General features: G+C 40.9%; 1 protein-coding gene across 5 annotated transcripts in view; it reads left to right on the top strand.

The window, feature by feature from the left end:
• The first annotated feature begins 603 nt into the window (after positions 1 to 603).
• Positions 604 to 26,468, top strand: part of CALD1 (caldesmon 1) — a 247,997-nt gene continuing 222,132 nt past the window's right edge. For 2 of the 5 annotated variants that reach the window (XM_021002363.2, XM_021002364.2), the window contains exon 1: positions 606 to 880. The gene's annotated coding sequence lies outside the window, so the exon portion shown is untranslated. Of the gene's footprint in view, positions 881 to 26,468 lie in introns of all 5 variants that reach the window. The other 3 variants (XM_021002361.2, XM_021002370.2, XM_021002371.2) reach the window with 3 other exon arrangements.

Genomic DNA, 26,468 nt, shown 5'->3' with positions numbered 1-26,468 from the left:
AAAGTTCAAAAAGTTAAATTTTCTGAACACATTTCAGTATATTTAAGATGCCACACCTCTTACACTTTCTGAACTATCATTTCACATATTCACCAGACTTGGAGCCCATCAAATCGATTTTTGAGCTGTTGTCTTACTTAGTCCAGCAGTAAATAGCATGGCAAGTCAGTCGAATTCATTTCATGCATTTGATTCCTTTCTTAAGAAATACAATATTAAAGGGTCCCTCCTGGGCTATGCCTGAAACTCCCCCGTGAAAATAAACTCTACAGACTGTTTCCCTTTTCTTTCATTGACTATGTTCCCCCTTTAAAAAAAAAAGCTCCATTTGTGTTCTACAAGACAGACTCCCTCTCCAAGATTAACATTTCTTATGATCGTTCCTGACAGTGGATCTACTTCCAGAGGCCCTGCTAAGGATAACCAAAAAAGGGCATGGAGCGAGATGGTTTTGGCAGCCTGAGCACAGTTTCAGAGCTTTTTAGGTCTCGAGTTTTTTTTTCCCCCTTTCTTTTTCCTTTTTTTTTTTCTTCTTTCTGATGAGTGATTTGCTGAGCATGCCTAGAGAATGACAGGCATCTCTACAGAGGCTGAAACCACCTTGGCTTTAGTGTCGTCACTGGCTGCTCATTAGAAAATCTGCAGGACAATGCATACCACCAACTTCAGCCTGTAAACATAAGGGATATGTATTCACTTAGCATTGACTTCTGGGAGGGGCTAGGGAAGGGCGGTCTGAAGTTTTATTGAATAGAGCTGTGTGCATTATTAGCCCGCCTGCAGTTTCCCTCTGGCTGTGTGCTCCTGCCTAAAGAACTCAGGGTGTTCATTTCCTTCCTAGTCCTTTAGAAGATTTTTTCAGCTACAGAGGTCTACAGAGGTAAGGGACAGGGGTACTTCTTTTCTCCTCTTCCCCTCCCCTAAGGAATTTGGCGACCTCCTTAAGGTTTCAACCAGCCTCCCGGGAAACACAGTACTGGCTGCTGAGCCCGATAGGCTGAGCAGATTCTTGGAGACTGTCTGTGCTATGGTTACTTGCAAATAGATGTTCAAGGAGCGAGGCAGCCCAAGGGAGGAGATTTCGAATTTTGCCCGGTGGCATGATGAGCATTCAGACTGTTAACTTCGAGTGAGCGCTACATGGCACGTAGTCCAACCTATTGTCACAGAGTAGTGATTGGATTGAAATTTATGGGAAATCACTGGTCCAGCACTTAGTCAGTGCATATGTATGGGTCTAATTGCTTTCTACAGACTGCCTTAAAACAATGGTTCTATGCTCCGCGTGTTTTCAGAGTTCTGAGGCATGATTATAGTTTGGAAATCTTTAAGGTGTCATGGGAAGAAAAAGCCTTTCTTGCTTTTTGCAAATGTCTTTGTATTTTATTCTGCTTGTTAAGAAGTTGCAAGAACCTAAAGTCAGGGATGGGGAGGGAATTGTAACTGATAGGGCATTTCTGTTTTGGTTAGTTTAAGAGAACTTGTATTTTCTAAGACAGATATCTATGAGACTCTATTTCCCAGAAAATCTTTTTTTTTTTAATTGCAGGAGATTGTTCATGTCGGTGCATGTATGTATGTATGAGTATGTGTGCATGTGTTTGTTTCTAGAAGCCATGTATAACATACTGCTTTGGCAAAGTATTCCTTAAAGAAAACTTATTTCCTGTTAAAGTGGTTGATGTGAGAACAGCAGGAGCTGGAGGTTGGGAATATACTCCAGAAAGGAAGGAAACTGACTTTCGTTTCAAGATATTCTGACATGTTTGGTCATAAATGGTTGTGCATGGCTGTTAGCTGATAGTGGTATTTCAGGGAAATTCCTCCTAGGAGGGACTGATTAGGATGTGAAGAGAGCAAGGAGGATTTTCGAGGGCTGTGGTAGTATATGGGCAAAACTTGGACATGACCCAAATCCTTGGTATTCCTAGGACTGCCTGGTTAATGGGATTGTGTTGTTGGTAAGGCAAAGCAATCAAATCTTCTATAAATCATGATGATGAACATGATAAACATTAAATGATAACTAAATGAAGATTGGTGTTATGTGGAATGAGTGTCAAGTCTGATAATCCTTGAAAAATGTGACTTGTTAAAAGTGGACATGAATAATGAATAAACTTAGTTTTATTTCTTGGATGCAATGGTAAGGAAGTTTGACGGTTCGAGGTTGTTGATATCTAACACTTTTTCTACATTATTTTCAGTTTAGCATATTTTTTTGAGGGTGTCTCTCCTTCTAAAAGGGATATATAAGAATTGAATTCCTTGCAAATTTATTCCCTTGGCCCTAGTTCTTCGAGAGAAGTAGATGCAAATAGCAGCCATAGTTTTGATTATTTCTTGCTCCTTGATGAGAACAGGGTAAAAACTATTTTCACAGTGTTTTCATGTCAAAATTTTGAGACCAATTGCTTTTTCAACTGTTCTTTAAACCATGCAAAGAATGCAGTCTGGAAGGAATTCCAGAGCTTTGGGATTGGGTGAGAAATTTTGTTTTGAGACCAAGATTGCCAAAGTTCTTGATACCCAGCTTCTGCTGCCCAGTCCTAGCCCTTACTCCACAGAAAGGAAAATGAAATACATACCCACACATACAACCACTTTAAATGGTGATTTAAAATTTCTACCATATGTAGTGGTACATGGAATGTGAAAGTCAGCAATGTGATAGAAACAAGGGATTATAATTTAAGGGATTGATTACCTTTCACATAGATATTGATTACAACTAATAAATGACAAATCCAGAAAAAAATTAGTGTGAATACACTTTCAACGTCATGGCTATGTTCTTCTTGGTTGACCTTGTAAATCAAAGCATTTATACGTTGGGGAGTGGGAATGTCAGTGCTTTGATTTAGGTGACCACAGCCACTGTTACATATTATCCTGTTGAAGTCCAATGACTGTGAAGTACTCTTCTGGAAACACATCAAGTTCTCTCCTTTGAAACGCCCTGTGGTCAATTACTTTCAGGGGTCTCTGGAAAATAGTTCACTTCAAGAAACAGATTTAATGGAGAATAATAATGCAACAAAACTCTAGTTTCATCATTTTATTAAATTCATTTCAGTGAAGAAGAACATGGTGTAAAATTTCTGGAAGTCTTCTTTATTTGCATGCCTGTAATGGAAATGGGGCATACATGGCAGATAAATCCAGGGTTAGTTTTTCAAGTCCAGGTTCTAAAGCTGGTTAGGAGACATACCGAGTCAAATGATTTCCTTGGATAAATGTACACATCTCACATAAATATGGAGGGAAAGGAAGCTGGTTTAAACTGAAGCATGAGGGATTTATATTAGATACAAGAAAGCATTTCCTGATGGTGAAGACTATAAAACATTCTTGCAAATTGCCAAAATGTATCATGGGAGCTCCTTCTCTGGAGGTCTTTAAAGATAGGTTAGACTTGCATCTGTTGCAGACGTCTGGATAGAGAGAAGAGGAGGAGTGAGTTCTGCCCCAAAGGCAGGAGGATGGACTCAGTGACTTTCAAGTTCCCTTCAAGCTTCAAAACCTCTTGTACCCAAGAGTGCCTCCAAAAATGTGCTTCCATGGTGGATTTTTTTCTTTCTTTTTTAAAAAAAAGTGTAATTGTCTCCGTTCGACATTTTCGTGGTTGCATGGTTTATGGCTACAGTCATTTCTTTAGCAAAACAAAAAAGGTAAATGAACAGTACCATATGATATGAGAGATGGGCATGAAAAGGGATTAACTAGGTCTCCATCTACCCAGAATATATCACATGCTTCAAAAATGTGGTGGGGTGAGGGTGGGGCAAGGCAAAGTGGGGAGGGGGAAGGAAATGCTGACAAAGTGGATCCTGGCATGCAAATGGTATGGTAGAACTAAAGAGGAGGTTAAAAGGATGCTGCCAAAGAATTTTCATCATTTGGAAAGGGTTTAAAAAATTTTTTTTTCTGGATACAATCTCTCCAAAATGCAAAACAGAACCATTATTTCCTTACTGAAATTCATTCCTCTCTTCATATGAACCCGTTTGTTATTGGAGGATTGCCCATAGGTTCTGAGCAGCTGGCTAATTCATAGAAAAGTGTTTAGCTCAGAGTTAATTTATGAGCAGTGGGTCCTAAATGTAGCTGGAAAGAACTTAACTATAGAGTACAGTGTGTTTCCCTGCCTGATGTCATTGAGTGGACACTAAAATTAAATACTCTTGTGCAAATCTGCCCATTATATAGCTCAATGAAATAGCTACCAGGCAAGTAGGATTTGACTGTGAGCCATGTGGAAACCCAAATTAGGGAACAAATCTGACTGGAACACAGAGTTTACTAAAATTTAAAAAAAAAAGAAGTTTCCATGGTGCTTTCTGGGGAGTTTAATCCTGCCAGGTGAGGAACTCCTTGGGTATATGTGAAATAGTCTAGGAAGAATGTTCACTCTTCTTACCATTCTATTGCCAATTAGTACAAGAAAGCATCATTGGTATAAATGATTTCTAAGGTCTTCAAATAAATACCTCCCTCCCAAAGTGTCACACAAAAACCCAATAGCAAGCTACACATACTTTTTGTTTCCTTCTTAATTAGTCAGTAAATATTTGTTAAGCAACTACTGTGGGCAAGGGCAAGGCATTTTGCTATATGGTGTGGACATAGACAGATGGGTAAGGTAATACCTTCAAGGAACTTGTAATATAGTTTGGGGAGTTAAGAACATGCACATAAAAAGATGAGTTTACAAATCAGAATTTTATAGCAATGGTACAGACAACTTCTATAGGAGCTGAGAGAGACAGAGAGACAGAGACAGAGAGACAGAGATAGAGAGAGACCAAGACACAGAGAGAGAGAGAGAGAATTTACTGTGCGTCACATGATCAAGGTGGGCTTCTTGGAGAAATCAGGGCAAGAAGAAAGGGTGCAAATTAAATATACAGGAGCATGGGGTTGATGGAGGGAGGAAATGCTGGGAGTAAAGTCAAGGAGCCAGGAATGCGTCCAATGGGCAGTAGATTGACATGCCTCTAGTAGAAGGTTTGTGTAGGGAGAAAGTGATAATTAAGGTTAGAGAATATGACCCAGATGGGGGTCGTATTGTAGAGGGCAATGCTAAGAAGTTAGGACTTTATCCTGAAGGCAGGGGAAACCATTGAAAGGGTTTTTTGATGAGGGAAATCTCATGGTGAAAGCTTTATTTTGGAACTGTTAATCTCATAGTAGAGTGCAAGAGAGGAGGGGGAGATAGTAGAGACAGGAAGATGAGTTTATGAGTGCATGCCAAGTATAGCCTGGTTCTGAGGTACAGAGAACATAATAGCTATTTGTGGAACTGAATTATTGAGTCAGAGTGATAAGTAAGAAAAGAGATGGAGAGAGAGAGACAGAGAGACAGAGAGATAGAGACAAAGAGACAGAGAGAGAGACAGAGAGACAGAGAGAGAGAGAATGAGAATACCAGGGAAGGCCAGGTATGAGGGCAGCTTTCTACTTAAAGCTAGAAATAGGGCCAATGTGTACATAGGGAAGAAACCACAGGTGGAAGCAAAGAGTCATTTAACCAGGTCAGAGGGTGTAGGGAGGTGGGAAAGAAAGACAGAAAGAAAGAAGAAAGAAAGAAAGAAAGAAAGAAAGAAAGAAAGAAAGAAAGAAGAAAGAAAGAAAGAAAGAAAGAAAGAAAGACAGACAGACAGACAGACAGACAGACAGAAAGAAAGAAAGAAAGAAAGAAAGGAGGGAAGAAAGAAAGAAAGAAAGAAAGAGAGGAAAGAAAGAAGGGAGGGAAGAAGGGAGGGAAGAAGGAAAAGAAGAGAAAGAGAAGGTCCAGACCTATGATTTCATTTGTGTAGGGAACTTCCAGTGAGAGTTTCCAGGAAATTCTCTGCCAGTGCAGACCAATAATTTATCTGTAATTTACAGTATTATAGAGTAACCTGGGACAGTAAGAGGTTAAATGACTGGGCCCTGGTCACACAGCTAGTATTGTGAGAGAAAATACATGGACCCAGCCCTTCCTGATTCCAAGGTCTGCCCTTAAGCCACTATATGAAGCTGCTTCTGAGGGATATTACAGAGGATAGATCTATAAGTTCCAGGGACAACTGAATGTCTAAGGAAAAAGAAGAAATCCAAGTAGGCTCTAAATGTCAGAATTGCAGATGGAAGTGGGTCACAGATTGAGGGCAAGGAATAGAACAGAGAGCTTGGATAAGAATAAGAGCACAGGCCAAAGGCACAGATGAGAGCCAGACCTGATCCAGTTCCCCTTTGACCAGAGTATAGAGAAGTCTGAAACCTGGAGTAGGAATGTCTCTCTCTCTCTCTCTCTCTCTTTTTTTTTTTGGTTAGGCCATGGGGTTAAGTGACTTGCCCAGGGTCACACAGCTAATAAGTGTTATGTGTCTGAGGCCATATTTGAACTCAGGTCCTGCTGAATCCAGGGCTGGTGCTCTATCCACTGCGCCACCTAGCAGCCCCGTGGAGTAGGAATGTCTCAAGATACTGAAAGTCAGAAGCAAATGGCCAGGTTCGAGATAGGGCATCATGAATAGTGAAGGTTGAGGCAAGCAGTGAAGGTGGAGTCTAGGTCAACAGAACTGGCAGCAGCCTGGCCCCCTACCCTATAATGCTCTGATCTGGTTGTGTCTCCTTGCTTCTACTTATGGTTTCTTCCCTATGTACACACTGGCCCTATTTCTAGCTTTGAGTAGGAAGCATCCTCTCTTATAATGAAGCATCATCAGTAATGGATCTGCCCTTACTCCGTACCTGGATTTTAGGCATTTAGGTCATACAATAGATTGAGTGTCAGGCCTGGAATCAGGAAGACCTGAGTTTAAATCCAGACTCAGATACTTACTAGCTGTATGACTCTGGGTGAGTCACTTAACCTCTATTTGCCTGTTTCTTCATCTGTAAAAGGGGATAATAATAGTATCTACCTCCCAGGGTTTTTGTGAGGATCAAAAGAAATAATAATTATAAAATGCTTAGCCACAGTGCCTGGCATATCATAAGCACTATAAAATCATTTGCTATTATTATTGTCTGCCTGAGCTCTGATCCCTGCTGGCTAATCACTGGATGCCTAGGATCCAATTATCTTCTGCCTAATCTATTGATACCTCCTAGGTCCATCCCATCATTCCCCAAGGTTCTGTGCCTAGGTCGCTGGTCCCTGCTGCCAGGTCTTTTTTCGAACTCTACCTTCTTGCCTATATCTGCCCACTTGCTCCCCTCGGTTAGTATCAATGCCTCTTATACTCTGAAACTCAACTTGCTCAGTCTTATCTCCCATGTCTACCTCCTCTCCATCTGTTCTGAATTCCTGACTCCAAACCTAGTTTTTATCTTCAGAACCTGATTCCTTTCCATGCCCTCTTGGCCAATATCAACTTTACACATTTAACATAGTGTATTCTTGCCCAGTGACCTGTCTGCTGGTCTTACAATATTGACACCAACCATTGAACTTGGTCTCCTTATAATATTACCAGTCTGTTCCCACAGATCTGGAAGGCTCTCCTTTCCTGATACTTGTGGACTCACTGTCTATATCTGTTACCTGCCTAAGATTCTGAGCTCTACTAAACCCCTCTCCTTCCTATTCCCATCTCACAGTGTCCAAGGCAGACAGGAACCAAAAGGACAGGAATACAACAGCATGGTCGGAATAGAACATCATTTGGTCCTAGAAGCAGAGGACCTGGATTCAAATGCCTCTTCTAACACCACCTACCTATGTGTAGTGGGTGACCAGGGATTCCTCATCATCTATCAAATGAGGGGCTTAGATCATCAGAAAATAGTTCCTACCAGAACTAGATCTCATAATCTATGGTCCCTAGGATTATAGGGACCATAGATTATGACCAAGGTGGATAGTCTAAAATCTAAGGCAACAGTTAGGAGCAAGATCTGCAGGAGCTAAAGGAGCAAATTAAGTAGAATAAAGGAATAGTAAAGGGACTTGATGACTGAGGGGCAGCAAGTAGTCTCAGGCCCAAAGCTTTTAAGTGGGTCTTGGGGACATTTGGAGAGTGTATGAGTAAGGTAAAGCAACCACTTCTCCCAGGAATACTAGGGTTTCTGAGACTTGGAAATGAGAGTACCATTGACATAAATCAGATCGTAGGATTTGAAGTTTAAAAAGGACTTTTGAGGTCATCTGGTCCCAGTCTCGCCTTTTACAGATAAGAAAAATTCGGGCCAGCTAGGGAGATGAACTTGAAAGTTGACATAGCTAGAAAATCGAATTTGGATTCAAACTTGGTTCCTCTGCTCTGACTTCAAACCAAACTACTATAGCAGAGATCTAATTTGGGGTGTGGGAAGGGCAAGCTAATCAGTTTTGCTTTGGTTATGGTTTGAGGGGCCAATAGATTATACAAATAGTGATATCCTATGGGTAATTGGAAATGCAGCCTCAGAGAGTAATGACTATAAATGTAGAGTTTGGATCCATTCCCTCAGAAAGGATAGTTGAAACCATGGAATTGAATAGAAGGCTGAGGCCTGGACCTTGGTAACCTCCATTACAGTTGTTAGCTAGGAGAAGGAATTGAGGCTGGAAAAAGGGAAACTGAAATAGATGGTCAGATAGGAGACCCAGGATCAGACAGGGTCAATAATGTTATAAAGTCTACACAAGAGGACCTGCAGAGTGAAGATTAAGAAGGATTGGGTTTTTAGGAGCCCACTGGTGATCTTTGAGAGTACAGTTTTGTAGAGTGGACAGTTAGAATAGAAGGCAGATATTAAGAGATGATGGAGGGAATGGGCAGGGAGGAAATGGAAGTGAGTGTCTACCACTTGTTATAGAAGTTCAAAAGTGCAAGGAAGGAGAGAACTATCTAGAGGGGCAATGGGTCCAAGCACTTGTCTATTTGTTTATTTGTTTGTTTGTTTTTTAAAGCTGGGAAAGACCAGGGCAAATTTTTAGTGAGAAGAGTAGAAAGTAGAGAGGGAGAAAGTAGCATTGTGAGGTAGAGCAAAGGTCTTCAGCCTCTGTGAAAAAGATCCTTGAAGCTAACACCTGAAGGGCAATGTGGCCAGAGGCTACTGTGGCCCTGTCATTGACCGATCAAGGCCCTTGAACAACCAACTCATCATAATTGACCATTTGAGGGGATGTGAACCAGAACAAAGGTGAAGGATTGAGCCTTAGAGGACTAGGAAGCCTTTCTTCCTTCCATGACTGGCATGAGGGAGAATGAAAAGAGGGCCAGATTTGGGGACAGAAGGGCTGGGTTTGAATTCTAGTTCTTCTATATTCTAGCTGGGACTTCTTCAGCAAATCTCTTCACTTCTATGAGCCTCAATTTCCTTATCTGTAAAAAAAGGGTTAGATTATCTCTAAGATCTTTTCTAGCTCTAAATCCTTACTCTAAGTGTAGAATAGCTGGCATTTATATAGTGCTTTATAAAGCACTTTGCATCTTATTCAGTTAATGGAAAAAAAAACCCTTGTAAGTTAGGTGCTATTATCTCTAACAAATGAGAAAAACAGCTGAGAAAGGGTAAGTGACTTGACCAGGGTCACAGAGCTAGTAAGTGTCTGAGGCAGGATTCAATCTCAAGTCTTCTTGACTCCCAAGTCCAGCCAGCTATCCACATGACACTGCCAAAACAGAGATAATAGTTATAAATCCAGAGAGATTTTGTTCTGGAAAGGAAGATAGATGAGGGGGACTGTCAGGCCTGTCAGGTTGTCACACCAGACAGAATCCACATTTTTACTAAAGTAGAAAAAGATTGTGTACCATGTATGATAGTGGGGGTGGGGGAAAGGCAAAGATTGAGCTTTTGAGAGGAGTAGTGAAAGTCTGAAATAAATAGTATGAGTCTGCTAAGGAATCACCAATTAATTAATCAAAGGATCATCTGAAGAGGAGATGGTTTTGTTAAAGAAAAATCTTAAGCATTTTAAAATGAAACATGTTCAAGTGTTCCTATAGACTTTAATGAATTTGGTGCTTCTTAAAGGTATTTGAGGAAGTGTGTGTGTGTGTGTGTGTGTGTGTGTGTGTGTGTGTGTGTGTGTGTTCTCTTTCTCATCATATTAATGATGGCCCTAGATAATTTGAAGATTAATCACTCTTTAATAGTTTCCTGAGGTTTCTGCTATTGTTCTATGAGCCTGAGGATGAAAGCACTTGGCTACCAGGAAACGATCTCACTTGGAGAGGAACTTATTAAGTAGAAAATTTTAATTATCTCCTTCCACACCTGACCTGGAACACTCATAGTAAAAATAGCCTTATTTCCCTCCAGGCACATTGTGGAAGCAGAGGAGGTATCCGTTCTGATTGCATGTTGAAAGTGAATGATATAGCACTTAGTACTTATCAAGCCAGGGTGTAGCTGCTGTCTGAAGGAAGTGCCAGGCAGAATCTGACACTGAGGTTTCTAGCCTGAATCTTTAAAGGAATGGTGCTGCTACTAATAGAGATTTGATTCAGTTCGATTCAACAAATCTTTAATTGATTCAATTCAATTAAAGAAACCCACTATATCTGAGGTATTATGCTACCCACTAGGACAAGAAAGATTAAAAATGACAGTGATTAAAAGAAAGACTAAAAATGATACCCTCAAGGAGCTTGCAATCTACTCTGTTATCTCTAGTCTCCTATTGACCCTTCACACAGTTGCCAAATTATCCTTCTAAAGCATTGATCTAACCAAGTCAACTTCCATGCTCAAAAAATTTATGAGATCTCTGTTATCTCTAAGGTAAAATGCAAACTCTTCACTCTGTCTTTAATGCTTTTCCTAATATGGTTCCAGCCTACCTTTCCAGATTCACTTTCTATCACTCCCTTTCATGGACCCTACGTTTCAGGCAGACGAACATACTTACAATTCCCTGAACTTGACGTTCTATCCCCTATGTCTTTCACCTTGAAAAGGCTGTCCCCATTTTTGGAATGTACTAGCTTCTCATCTCTAACTCTTAGAATATTTAAATTCCTTCAAGTTTCCACCACCCTCTATGTGAAAACTTTCTTAACTTCTCTGGTTGTTAATATTCTCTCTCTCTCTCTCTCTCTCTCTCTCTCTCTCTCTCTCTCTCTCTCTCTCTCTCTCTCTCATTAAATTATCTTATATTTACCATATGTTGCATTCCCTACCCCTACTTGCAATAGAATGTCACCTTCTTGAGAAGGACTGCTTTTCATTTTTTGTTGTTGTGCCCCCAATGTCTAGCATGATGCCTTAAGTAAGGGAATCCTTAATAAATGGTTACTGAATGAATGATACAAAATAGCAAGGAATTAGGGAAGGCATGAACTGAGAATCTTAAAAGGCAAAAATGGAAAGTAATACATTCCAGGCATGGGGGATAGCTTTTATAAATGCACAGAGGCAGATGTCAGGATCAGAGAACAGCTAGCAATTCATTTTGGTTGGAACATAGAATCTAAAAGGGATGTCAAGAGTGGGAACAGATTTGGCAGGGGTGGTGACCAATTTGATTTTGGATACATCATGTTTGACGTGACAGGAAAACATTCAAATTTCTAGGACCAGGAAAACTATAGCTGGAACAGAACAGGCATTAGGGATCAGCAGATCCCTGGGAAGTCATCATATAGTATATTAATAAGAGTTGGATTAAGAATAAGTGACAGGTCAGGGGCTGTGTCATGATCAGGTCTCCAATAGTGGAAGGATGGGCCAGACCAGGAGATCAGACACACCCACAGGATCTGTCCTAGAAACCAGATATTGGAGGAGATCCAAGCAGACATAGGCAACAGGTATAGGTTGCAGTACATGGGTAGAGGCTAATAGTAGGCAGGAAGCAGAGTTCAAGGAAGGCAGGCTGGTGAAATCTGGGAGGTTTGGAAATAGGTAGTAAGGTGATAGCCAAGGACCTGGAAATTAGGGGTAGGTCTCTAATTATTGAAAGGGCTTGTTCAGAAGGAAACAAGGCAGGTTCCCAGTTCCATAGCAGGAGAGGGATACCAAGGCAGGGGTTAACCTGGGCATAAGGAAACAATATAGGAACTCAGTTATTTCAACTGCAGTATGAGGCCAAGTGGTCACAGAGAAATAAGCAAAGAACCTCAGTGACTGAAATTGGGGTGTGAGGCCAGAGTAGAACCAGCAGCAAGATTTCTTGGATCCTAAACATCTGAGCTATTGACTAAGAGGTCCTTTTATTATCCCATCTAGAGATAGATTTGGTTCCAAATCTAGGCCAGGGCTCTACTTCCAAGTAGGAGTCGTGACCTCCACTATAAAAAGTTAAAAGATTACAGAGACAGGGAGCCAAATGAATCTTTACTGCCATGAGTATCAAGAAGGAGCATGACAAATGGTGGGACTTGGAAAGCAACAGAATCCGTAAGTTGCAGAGTAGATCAGAAACTAGGAGTTTATTAAGTTTAGTAAGCAGTTAGAGGCAGGTGTTAATAACTGAAGAGGTGGGTCCAATGAGGCTTGATAAGTGAGACAGATTACTTATCCACTTTTGAGTATCTTTATTCCCTCTATCCCTCCTATGAAATGGACATGTTGAGTAAGACTTATCTGGAGGCTTACAGGTGATAGTAATTAAAAACTTGGGTCTTTTGTTTCATGTTCATTTATTGCAGGATTCATGTGAAAAAGACCTGGAATTTTGGCTGGCCACAGCCAGTGTGATGTGGTTACCAAAATAGCCATGCAATCTTAAGCTGCGTTAATTAATAGAAGAATAATCTCTAAAATAAAAGAGGTAATAGTCCTATTGTATTCTCTCTTGGTCAAACCACATCTAGGGGATGATATTCAGTTCTGAGTTTCAAATTTGAGGTGGTACTGACAAACTGAACCATGTCCAGAGAAGAGGGGCAAGGCTGGTTCTGATGCAACTGGGAATATTGGGCTTGAAGAGCCTTCAAGTTTAAAGACAGTTGTTGGAAGACTGTAATGAAGATGAAGCTGTAGATTTATTCTATTCTATTCCAGAGGGCAGAACTGGCACCAAAGGGTGAAATTAAATTGCATTAAAATATACTAACAGAAAAAAATGAAAATGGTACTATTCCAGTGTTACAGTGGCCAAAGGATTTGTTAAACTGACTGGAAGACCAGTGTGAGGGATGTGGGCCTGGGCAAGAATCAAAGACATAGGCACAGTGGATAGAGCACCGGCCCTGGATTCAGGAGGACCTGAGTTCAAATCTGGCCTCAGACATATACCACTTACTAGCTGTGTGACCCTGGGCAAGTCACTTAACCCCATTGCCTAGCCAAAAAAAAAAAAAGAATCAAAGACATAAATGACATATCTGAGGGCTTAATGGAATCCATGAAGGCTGGTCTTCTGTTCATTCCCCAGTTCTTGTTTATTAAGACAACATAACAACATTTCAGGGAGCCATTACTGGTTGTCTGGGAGGAGGGGACACTAGAGGAGACTAGTCTGGTGATAGAGGGTAGCAATGGAACCCTCCAGAGAAGTCTGGCAAAGGAACAGTGATGAAGAGTTATAGCTGTATCTAAGAGAAAAAGGTAAGTTGGCCTTCAAAGGAAGGGGCACTGGAATTTACCTCCTCTCTGTATGTTATCTACATGCTGTTAGTCAACAAGCATATTTTAAGTTCTTCCTATGTGTTAAGCAGGAGAGCTGGGTGGCTCAGTGGATAGAGTGCTGGCTCTGGGAGACAGGAAGATTCATCTTCCTCAGTTCAAATCTGGCCTCAGACACTTACTAGCTGTGTAAGCCTTAATCCTGCTAGCCTCAGTTTTCTCATCTGTAAAATGAGCTGGAGAAGGAAATGGCAAACCACTCTAGTATCTTTGCCAAGAAAACCCCAAATGGGGTCATGAAGAGTTGGATAGGACTGAAAGGACTGAACAAAAACAAAAAATATGCTAGGGACTGTGCTAAACTGTAGGGATGCAAAGAAAGACAAAAACCAAAAAATACTTTCCCTGACCTCAGGTAACTAACATTCTAACAGGAATGACCACATGCAGATAGTTATGCACATACAAAATATGTACAAATGTAAATGGGAGATAATCTCACAGTGAAAGGACTAATGGGTTTGGGAAAGGGAGCTGGGAAAGACCTCCTACAGAGGTTCACTCTTGAAGGAAGCCAGGGAAGCCAGGAGTAAGAGATGAAGAAGGAGAGCCTTCAGAGCAGTAGGGAGATCTAATAAAGGAGCTGTAGCAGAAGACCAAGAAGCCACGAGCAAAAGGTGGCAGCAAAGACCCCCAACGTTTTGAGAGGGGCTTTTCCTTTTTCCAAGCAGAGCATTACCCAAGGTGACCTGTCCCCTTGCTTGGGTGCTGGCCTCTGGTGTTCGTAGCCATTATGCCCATGTCCCCCTTGAAGCAGACTGCCTCCCATCTCTCTGGTTTAGGTTCCTCCACCACACAGAGTGCCAAAGATCAGAGATAGCTTAGTGGGGGTGGGCATGGGAGTGGGGGTGGGTAATCAGCTGAATAATCAGGAGTCTAGACAGGATCCACATGGCACATATCCGCATTATTCCCACATGGTAATCTCCATCTCAGTTCTCCCTAGTCCCTGTCCTTCTCTATTCACCTTTTCCCTAACGCTCTCTGTAGCTTTCCCTTTGTTGTTACAAACTCTTCTTCATCGTTGATCCTTTCCTTTCACTGTCCTTCCATATTCTGATGCTTACTGAAGCACAGCTTTCTCCTGAAGACACTGCCATCCCTGACACTTTCCCCAAGACTGGTTGATCATTCTCTCACTAGGGCAGGAAAATGAGTTGACATCCTCTTTGTTCCTTGCTTCTATTTTCAGATCCTTCTCCTGCTCCATCACTCAGGAACTGACTCTCCCACACACCGTATTCTCTAGATTATTGTTACTATCATCCGTGCACTCCCTCCTCACCTCCTCAATAAGTTTAGTGCTTGGTTTGTAGCTTTCTTTTCCACCCCAATCCATGTCCTCTTTGAGCACCCTGGACTCCCTGTTCCTGAACTCTCATGATCTGTCTCTAGTCTATGCCAATCATTGACAAGAGTATATGCCCTAGAACGCATCCCGTCTCAACAATGCTCAACTGAATTTGCTTCGAGTGCTGGAATTCCTAATGACAGCTCAGGAGACAACAAGGAAGGAGCAAAAAGAGAAGCTGCAATGGGGAAACAGAAGCAGGGGGCATCATATGAGTGTGATTCCATTTTGGTGAAATGCTCTGACCAGCAATGGAATGCTTTGGCTAAAAGAGATGCTCTGCCGGTGGCAAATGTCCCCAGATGAATAAACCACTTTAGAACTGCTGTTTTTGTTGTTGTTATTGTTCTGGTTGTTATCAAAGAGGTCTGACGTTTTGCCCATAAGTTAAGAGTTGTAGCAGCATGCTCTCAAAGATCTTTGACTTTAGTCAGGAAAAAAAACCCAACTCTATCTTTATACAAGTTAGAAAACAATTTGGAGAGTTTGGGAAGGCAGTTTTGGTTGGGCTCAACATAAGGAAAACTTTGTAACCAGTAAAGTTCAGCAGTAAAAGGGAGTGGCTCATAAAGCAGTGGACATATTCAAGTAGAAGACAAACGACCATCCCTCAGGGATGTTATAGAGGATATTCCTATATTAGGAAAGCTAAAACAGGAAGACAAGAATTTTTTTAGGAAGGCAAGATTTTTTTTTTCACCCAGTCATTGGAATGGCGTGAGACCTCTGCCAAAGACTCATCAGACCAAGAGCAGCAGTGAGTACCCCATAAGTACTGCATTTTTGGGGAGTGGTGATGGTCAGAAGTCATCAGATCCATTCCCCCAAGTAAGACGACTGGGAGGCACAGGTGGATAGAGCACTGTATTTGCATTTAGAAAGACCTGAGTTTAGATACTGTCTCAGGGACTTGCTAGCTGTGTGATCCTGAGTGAGTTACTTAATTGTGGCACCTACCTCACGAGGTTGTTGTGAAGAGCAAATGAAATAATGCTTGTAAAATGCTTTGTAAACTTAGAATGGCTAACCATTATTATTGTCCTGTTTCCGAGATAGTTTAGTGTGCTTGGAAGTGCAGGCAGAGTCCAACCGGACAACACACAAGACCTAGTCACTTTTTTTCACTGTGGCTTATTTATCTAGCCTAGTGGATGAGCCTGAGAAAAGAATTAGGTCCAATCTCTGGACCTTTGTTTCTTAACAAAAAAAAAAGGAATTAGTTTTATTCCAAATAGTCACTCTCAGGGTTGGTACTCTTCAGAAAGGCAAGGGCACTTATCTATCTAAAAAGTCCCAAAGCTTCCCATGCATTTTTGCTAATAAAGGGTAATAAATCCTGTGAGGTCAAGTTTTCTGATGAGATTTCCGGTATTTGCTTTTCTAAGGAATTGGAAATGTGGCAAGAAGAAAATTTCTCATGGTATTTCCACTTCCTGTCCAAGTGCTAAGTGAATTGGCAAAGGGAAAGGAGGAAGAAAGAGAGAAGGGTCAAGGGTGCTAAGTGTGGAGTGGGAAAGGGGGGTATGGAAAAAATGTAAAAAATGATTTCCCTCCTTGGATTACTTTTTGGGATCAATTAGTTTAGGTCTTTAAAGTACTTTGCATTCTTTAGAAAAATCATGAGACATTGCTCTGCTCAGTGCTTCCCTCTGGGGTAAGGAATGTGTTCTCCCTTAGGGTGAAGGAGAAAGAAACCTCCACTCTCAGTCCACCGTTCTCTCTGGTAATGGGGCCAGCTTAGCAGCTGAGCCTGACTCGTCCCTGGCTGCCCTTCTAGGAGCATCCATAGCCCAGCCGAAGACCCCGAGTTCAGAACTTTGATTAGGGATACAAAGAGGAGACAGCTAGGCACTGGGGGCAAAACGTAGAGGAGGTAACAATCAGGGATACTTTTTAGTTTCCCTTTTTTATAAGTATATTTATTTTTGAATGCCAGGAAGTTCAACTTTCCATAAGTGGTAGGCATTTATTTTGTGCAGGGAATCCAGTCTCTCAGTTACAAAGGAGACTCAAAATTTCAGATCAATGAAAGAAAACACTCATGAGCTACAACTTTCAAATCTGGGGGTAGGGATTACAATTTACAGTCCTTGTTTAGGGCCCACACAGGTTTTTCTCTGAGGTATGCAGAAGTGGAGGAGCAGCTAGGGGGCCCAGCGGATAGAGTGCTGGGCCTGGAGTCGGAAGGGAGGACTCATCTTTCTGAATTCAAATCCAGCCTCAGACACTTACTAGCTGTGTGACCCTGAGCAAGTCACTTAACCCTGTTTGCCTCAGTTTCCTCATCTGTAAAATGAGCTAGAGAATGAAATGGCAAACCAGCCACTCCAGTATCTTTGCCAAGCAAATCCCAAATGGGGTCACAAAGAATTGTCCACGACTGAAAAACAACAACATGCGGAAGTAAAACAACTGTGGGCAATGTCATTTTGTTCTTCCATGTAGAAAAAAGTATTCTTTTCCAGTGCCTTTCCTGTCCCTGGGGAGTCATTGCTGTGATTGTCTCCTAGGGACACGGGAGATTTAATCCCAGGTTTACAGACCACACTTAATTTATACTCAAAGAATTGTTTTCATAGGTGGCAATAGTTTTCATAGTTACGATAGGATTTCATAGGATAATAAGTTAGATCTATAGGTTTAGACCATTAGGAAGGGCCCTTAGAGGTGATAGGATTATAAATTTAGAGCTTAAAGGGACCTTAAAAGTCATTGGGTCCTACTCCTTCATTTTACAGATGAGGAAACTGAAAAGGTGTTCTGACCCACCCAGGGTGTTGTAGCTAGTAAGGGTCTGAGGTGGGTCTTAAAGCCAGAGATTCCTGACCCATGTCCAATGCCCTATCCATTATCTCCCTCATTTTACAGATGAAGAAACTGAGGCCCAAAGAAGGTAAATAAATTTCCTAGGATCAAACACCTATGAAATGTCTAAGGCATCATTCAAACCCAAGCTTACTTGACATCCAGGTCCAGTGTATACATTCGGTCCAGTAAGAGTAATAGTTTAGGTCAAGTCAACAGAATTATTTTCCCCAATTATATTTCATCAGCCTAGATGCTGCCACCATCTTTACAAAGAAAGGGGCAGTTAAGGTTGAATCTCCATCACTCTCCCACATTGCCTGTACCACTGTGCTCTTCTGACACTGACTTGGAGGTGAAAATTCCTGTCCTCTTCTTCCATGTACCCTGTCCTGTGGGAGGCATGCACGTGTGGATTTTGGTCAAGCTGGTTTCATAGGGTATTTGCTCTAATTACTCCTTTCTCTGGCCTCTGGCCTGGGCTTAATTCAGTACAATGCAGATTTTATCCAAACTCTGAGAAACTAGAAGCCTTAAAGTTGGACGATGTGATAGAAAGGGGAGGAACCATATAGGGAGGACTGTGTTACCTGATTAGAGGCAAGTCTTCTATATCATCTCTTTTTGGGGGAAGACAATCAGCATGAAGTGACTTTCCCAGGGTCACACAGCTAGTAAGTGTCTGAACTTGATTTGAACTCAGGTTCTCCTGACTCTAGGGCCAATGCTCTATCCACTGTACCACCTAGCTGCCCCTATATATAGTCTTGAAAGAGAGCAGGGGCAGTTCAGGTGAAGAGACCAAGAATTCCATCTAAGAAAGAAAAGAAAGAAAGGAAAGGAAGAAATATTCATTTAGGGTAATATTTGTGAATGAGAGACCAAGGAAGCAGTAGCGTTTGGGGTGGTTTGGCCTAAGTTCAAGGTTGAGCCTGCAGAATCCAGAGAGAGGACCTATCTACGAGTCCTTGGTCTATGGCATAGGGCATGTCATTTCATCTTTCTGGGCCTCATTTTATTTATCTATAAAATAAGGAGGTTGGATCATATGACCTCTGAGGTTCCTTTCAGTTCTAAATTCATGATTCGATGGACTTCCTTGTTTAAGAAGCTAAGAAAAGGGTTCTAACTCAGAACTAAGACCAGTGGTATGCAAAATTGATAGGTATCCCAGAAACAACATGGAGATAGATGTGGAGATTGAGGGAAAGGCAGGGAGGAAGATGCAATAAGGGATAAATCAAAGATCTGTCAATATGTCAGTATGAAAAGTGCTTCCAGAAAATCATTCTTAGACCAAAATGTCTTGGAGGATTGTCTGAGCCTCAGAGAGGTTAATTATTTTATTCCTATCATATCAATAAGTATCAGAGACAAGATTTGAACCTAATTTTTCCTGACTCCAAATCCACCACATTGTCTCTGCAATGAAGGGTACTTTTTAATATTACTTTTTATAAACATACATATTCTTAATGCTAGAAAATTCCACTCTCTGTGGCTCATAGGTATTTATTTTGTGATAAGGCAAGCCACATGTGTTACAGGGAATGTTCAAAGTCTCTGGTGAATAGAAACACCCAGTGGATGCAATTTTCAAATCCTGCCTGGGGCACACACATGCTTTGCTTCAGATTTGCCTGAAGTACATGGGAGTACTCTAATTTTGATTAGGGATTTAGGTAAGGGTCAGACTGGAAGCAATACTGAGAGAGAATTGTAAAAGTTTGTGCTTTCAGTGAAGTCCAATCAAGCTGGATTCATTAAATACTTTGGGTGCCCATAAATTTCCTCTCTGGATATGGCATGTACTCAAAGATTTCCTTCCATTATAATTTTGCATCTTGAACATTTGAGCAAAGGTCTGCTGTACAAATGAACTGCTGTGAAGGAGGCATATGCCAAGGAGAAATCAATGGCAATGATCTTGGTTCCAAGGCCTTTGAAGGAAACCTTCTCTTTGAAGGTGGCAGCAGTAGAAAGTAACTATTGGCAGAATGACAAAAGACCTTGACAGTATTACTAATAGTTGACATATATGTATATACTCCTCCCCCATATGTATTTTTATCTATAAAATATAGAGACATATGCTTAAGGAGGGGCTCTGCAATTCTGTGTAGTATTGCCAACTTAGACATACAGATACATATATACATATATAATGTGTATATATGTATAAACTATATATATGATTTACCCTTTGAAAGCCTTAAAGATCATATGTATATATGCATATGTGTTTATATACACACACACACATATATATGTATAATATTAGATATGAAACCTTAGAGAATATAAAAACTTTAAAGGGTATATTATATGAATATATTCTATATAATATACTAAGTATATAGGATACATTATTATTTATTGTAATATACTGATATTACATATAACATATCCTTTACATTATTATATAATAAAGTATTCTATATAATTATATTGCATAGAATATATTAATATAATGTAATATACCCATTAAGGTCATATAATATTAGGTTATATAAGGCTTATATAAGGTTTATATATTTAAAACCTTAAAGGGTATATATTATATATGTGTGTATTATATCTAAGATCTATTTCACATATAGATTTTATATATGAAATATATATTATACATGGACCATCTCAGAATTTATACACACATATACCCTTTAGGGTATTTTTATTATAAGGTTTTTAATATATACTATAATATATGTATATATATTTATAATATATATATTTATATTATATCATTTAAGGTTTTAGATACAGATATAATATGTATTATATATACACATAACATGTATTTATAATATACATATATCATTTAATATTTTAGATATAGACATATATTATATACACATACATACACATATATATGTACTGTTTAAGATGTGTATATATCACATATACATAATATAATTATATATGCACATTTGTGTGGTGTGTGTGTGTGTGTGTGTATGTGTGTATCTAGGTAAGATGGAGATTCACGCTCTCATTCAGCTCTCTCAGCCCTCATTTAAACTAAGGGAAAAATGGTCTCCTATCCCATGAAGCATTTCTCATGGCTTTTGGTACTCCACCCCCCACTCCCCTCTGCATCTCCAGTGGAGGGGGGGGCCATGAACTCCCAGCCTCTGTTTAAGGAGGGAGCTCAGCCAGGACATCTCATCTCTTATCTGGCTACACTGTGCTGGGACTTCTCCACTGTGTCCCCACATTGAACACCACCCTACTCCCTGCAGTTTGAGGCTTCTTTCGGTGCATTCTCTTCCCCCATTATGTTTTAAGTTCCTTGAAGGGAGAGATTCTCTTGCTTTTTTCATATTTGTATCCCCAGTGCCTGGCACATAATAGGCACTTAATAAATGTTCACTGACTGTTATTTGTTGACTTTTTGCCCCCTCCCAATTTCACCCCAGTTTCCCCCTTTGCATTCATGAATTTGGATCCAATGTATACCAAATAGCCACGGTTTACCTTCAGTATAAATTAGCATAGGTAAATACCTCAGCATTTAAAGGAACAGGTTATTAATCAAAGGCTTCGATGACTCTACCATCTGAGAAATGATAAGGTCCTTATTTCTTTCCTTCTTCCCACTCTCCACCCTCCTGGTGGTCTTGGAGGGGGAAAGTGAGAAGAAATTAGTTGGTTGGCCAATGGGAATCTTAAAAACTAAGTTCCCAGTGATGGGAGGAGGAACAATCCAGGCCTCTGACTGTACCCCCAGCAGTTTCATCCCAACATAACTATTCCTCCACACCTCAGCTCTTGGGTTAGTCTCTGCCTTGCATCTGCTCAGCCACTCTCCACAGCTCCTTGACTCACCATGGTCAGCAAAGTGTCAAAGGAGTAGTTCCCCATGACGCTGGCCATGGTGAACACTCCTGTCATGCTAGATAGAGACTTGCATGGTGGTGCTCATACACCGGCTTTTTTTTTTTTCAGTCAGCCTTTCCTTTTCTGGGTAAGTTCATCACCCCTTACTAGGCTACCAGGAACCAAAAGAAGCTGAAGCAGGTGCATTCTTCTCTCTAGCCTCCTGGCAGGAGGAAGAAGGGGGATATCCTTGGAATATCATTAGCTTATAGGTGCATTGCATATCATTCTGTATTTGACTTAAATTTCAATATGTCAAGGGTCCATGATTTTATCACACGGGTACTTCTTCCACCAACACACATCAATAATAATAACTTTTGGTTAGCTCTCATTATGTGCCAGGTATTGTGCTAAGCACTTTACAGATCTTATCTCCTTTGATTCTCACAAACAACACTGTGAGTTAGGTCCTGTTAGTATCCCCATTTTACAGTTGAGGTGACTGAGGCAAACAGAGGTTAAGAAACTTACCACACCCACAAGGGCCACACAGCTAGGAAGTGCCTGAAGCTGGGTTTGAATTCAGTTCTTCCTGACTCCAGGCCAAGCCCCTCTATCCACTGAGCCACCTAACTACTAGACTGTGAGGTCCATGAAGGCAGGAATCTTGTTATAATTCTCATTGTATTTCCCAGTGCTAAGGACACTGCCCTGCATTTAGTTGGTAGTTAATAAGTATGTGTTGTTTTGAAACGAATAGAATGAGACTTTAGGTTCCATCACAACAAAAGAAATACCAGAAACAAAGTTATATTTGGATTTTTTTTTACCAGGATGTAATCTGCCTTTAACTAGTGTAGGATCCTTCACTTTAGTCCAAAGAAATATATTCTGTGGATAGAATATTAGGATTTAAACCCACACTGCAGATATTTAAAAAGTTGTTTAGCATTTGTTTATACCAAATTTAGATATTCAAGTTCAAAACTAAAAAAGCAGATATGGTTTAAAGATTTGGCTTAGGTGTAGGTAGGAGGGTAGGTGTTATAGTCCTAGAATTTTACTAAGGAAGTTACTTGTTTCAGGGAGAAGCATGAGATTGATGAATGCGATATATAATTTCCAATGATGCAATCCATCCTCTCTTCCCCCTGTTCAACTCTGGCTCAGTTCATTGTCCATCTGCAGTATCAGTCCAAGACTCATGTACTATTGAGCTAATAAATGAATTGTTTATCCAACTGGATGTCACAGTGTGGAAAAATGCATTCATCATTCTCTTGTTTTTCCCATATGGATTGTTAATTTTTCTCTTTGGAATGATGATGGATTTCAATGAGGAGGTCCTCATTGAGTTCATTCTGGAGTTTGATGTGATCAGCCCAATGTCATCTGCAAATAGGAACAGATCGAGGACTTCACTTTCTATAGAGTATAAATCCCTCTTCCATTTGGACCAGGAAGGACATCCTACATGACACAGGGCAAACACTTTTAGCAAGCATGTGTCTCCTTGTTGTATGCCTCCATGGATGTGGATAATTAAAGGCTCATTGAACATAGCTATATCTCTGGGGTTACATCTTATCAAGGAATCTTGAATGAATGTAATATATATAGGAAATACCTTTTTAGAGGATAGCAATGAAGGCTACATTTTGCTCTACTGAGTCAAAAGTTGTTTTAAAAAATCAGCAAACAGTAAACACAGTAGGATTTTATATTCTTTTCACCCTTCATTGTTAATGTGACAGTGCTCTCTGGGGGTAGAACAATGTCCTTTGTGAAAACCTGCCTGTTTTCTTCTCACAGTTACCTAAAGGATGCTGTGACATATGTGTCCAAGAGACATACTTTCTGGATAATTAATCATTTTATTAATTATTCTGGTGGATAATTAATAAAAGGCATCAGTGGCATTCTTAAATACCAAAGACTAATCATGATGATTTCTTGACCTTAAATGCTCTTGGAAGAGCAGGTGTGCCTGACAGGCAGCAATCAACTCCCATTGGTTAACAATTAATGAGAAGTAGACCTATTTCAATGAAGGGCTGGGGGACAGGACTCTAATCACTCTTGTCCTTGATCACTCCCAGCCTCAGGCAATTTAGACATAGGATCTACCACCACCACCACCACTACCACCACTACCACCACTACCACTACTACCACTACCTCTACTATCACCCAAGCCTTCCTGAGTGGAACACAATGGGCAGAATTCATCTTAGATTAAATTCTTTGTAAAGTTTTCTAGCTAGGTGAGGCAACAACTACACCTAGATAAGATGGTCTAAGTGGGGTAAAATTTGGGACAAGGAAATGGGAAAAAGGAAAAAAACCCAGGACCTCCTCAATAATTGGTTATTTAATAATCATTTCTCTCCATACCTCAATGCACATGTGTATCATTTTTATAAAAATCTTACAGAGAAGAGAAAGTAGGCATAGGGCTCTGCAGTTGCTATTATCCCTTCAGCTGCCTTTTTGGGTAATGATACCATTTATCATTAATTACCTTCCCTGCTGTCAGACATTTTGACAACTTATTCCTCAGTGGTTTTCAAGGGGTCACTTCTGTGTGCTTGGTCTGGTTCCAATGCTTTTCCCATCTTCTCCTTAAGGATCATTTCCCTCTCCTCTATCAAGAGGCAGCAGAGAATAATGTTGATAGAGAGCCAGCCTAGAAGCCAGGTAGACGTAGGTTCAAATCCTGTCTCTGATAGGTATGTGACCCTGGGCAAGTCACTTTTCTGCAGCCTAATGTTCCCCTCTGTGTATCTTAATAGGAAGTAACACAGGTTAAAATTATGAGGGAGGTGGGGAAGGGAAGAAGTATTTATTAAATGTCCACTCTGTGCCAGGCACTTTACAGAGATCATCTCCTTTGATCCTCATAATTGTCTTGGTCCTCATTTTACATTTGGGGAAATGGAAGCAGTCAGAGGTTAAGTGTCATTGCCCACAGCCACACAACTAGTAAGTGTCTGAGGCTGCATTTGAACCTAGGTCTTCCTGACTCCAGATCCAACACTATCCATTTCACCACCTAGCTGCCTCCATCTACCATATCTTTATTCAAAGGTACATAGCTCTCAATCATGACAACAAAAGGCTAAGCTCACGAAGGAAAGTTTGGTTCACAGTTTTGGGTTTTGTTTTGTTTTGTCTAGGAAAATCAAGAGGCCAGAACCCTCCTGTGCTCTCTCCCAATTTCCATCTCTAAGTACTAGAGTGAATCTGGTGCATGGTATGGAAAACCAAGTCCTAGTTTTGATATTTCTGTATCTGCAGACTTGAAGAAAAATAGGTCAGATGTATGAAGCTCTGGAAAGCTTCAATGAGTAGAACCACCACAGTCACTTCCAGGGAACCTCATTTGCATCCTCTGCCACCACCTGCTATAATTGATCTCCTTTCTCTGGCCTCAGTCTCCTCTTCTGTAATGTGAGGAGGTTGAAGAAATGTTCCTAAGGTTTCTTCCAGCTCTAAATCCTTTCCTCCTGTCCAGTCAAGTTTTGGGTTAAACTTTCCTGGAGAAAGGAATTCTGCAGGGGACCCCAGGGCATCTCAGCTCCCCTCTGGGCCTGAGCATTGCTTTGCTAGAACTCTCTTGGCCTTTTGAACTTGGCCTTGACATTAATTTTCAGCCTTTCGCAATAAGAAATTCTGATCCAGTTAGAAGTCAAAAAGGGTCTCTGAAATGACGCACTTGAGCACAGCTTCAAACAATGTGGTGTATCTGTGGAGCACTGGGAAACCACAGTGGCAGGCAGCCTGGTATGCAGCAACCAGCCATGGGGGAGGGGGTCTCCTGGTGGGAAGGTTTGGGGAGACTGAGAGTCGAAGAATCAGAGAGAAGACTAAGGGCATGTGGTGCCGTCAGCCCCAACTCCAAGTCTTTGCATGTGCGCAGGGTAGAGAAGATTGTTAGTCGTACAGGGCTCTTCGGGCACACTCCTTCTAATAGTAAATGCTTATTTGAACATATGCAGGAAATATGTCAGTAGAAAACCACAAGCCCTCTGTGCACTAAACAGGCAATGTCCAGAGACATAACTAGCACAAGATGAGTGCAACTTTGCCCCTGGGTGCTGACATCCTGGGGATCCATTTCCTTCCTGCAGGAGTCTATTTCCCCTCCAGGGAATATTTCCCCTTTCCTTCCTAAGGAAGTCGTACTTAAGTCTCCACACATAGGCCAGTCTAGTTGGATAGGGCAATTGCCCCTGGGTTTCCTGCTCTATGATTCCAACACTGGGTCCCTCTCCCTGGGCCATTTTTCCTTCTAATCCCCTTGGAGTTAAAAACCAGACTCTCTGAGGAATAGGCGGCACCCTCTACTTCCTTGCACAACTACATCATTCTTAGAGCACTTCCTTTCCCACCCCAACCTGTTCTTGACCCAGATGGACTGGCTCGCCTTCTGTCCATTCCGTTTTCCCTGGTTTCCGTTTAGTCTTCACCTTTTATGTATCTTCCTCTTGATGGTAAGAACACTGGATTTAAAGTCAGAGGACGTAAATAACAATCAATCTCTGCCACTTATTCCCTGTGTAACCTTGATCAAGACACTTCTCACTAGCCCTCTGATTCCCACCCTCCCATAAAATTAAGGGATTGGTCTACATCAGGCTTCTTAGCATAGTGTCAGTGAGCTTAAAAAAACAACCAATATTTTGATAACTATGTTTCAATATAATTGATTTTCTTTGTAAACGCTATGTATTTTATTTTATGAATTTAAAAATGTTGTTCTGAGAAGTCCATAGACTTCAGCAATCTGCCAAAGGGGTCCATGAAACAAAAAAAGTTAAAAACCCAGCATCTATGATCTTCTAGCTCCAAATTTTATAATCCCCAGGAGTTCTCAGTCACATCTTATTCCCTCCACCTCCTCTTCATCTCCTTGCATACATTTTCTTTTACTCACAGC

This window comes from Phascolarctos cinereus, unplaced genomic scaffold, assembly GCF_003287225.1.
Source record: "Phascolarctos cinereus isolate Bilbo 61053 unplaced genomic scaffold, phaCin_HiC Scaffold_1;HRSCAF=81, whole genome shotgun sequence".
Taxonomy (NCBI): domain Eukaryota; kingdom Metazoa; phylum Chordata; class Mammalia; order Diprotodontia; family Phascolarctidae; genus Phascolarctos; species Phascolarctos cinereus.
This window is presented reverse-complemented; position numbering and strand designations above follow the sequence as displayed.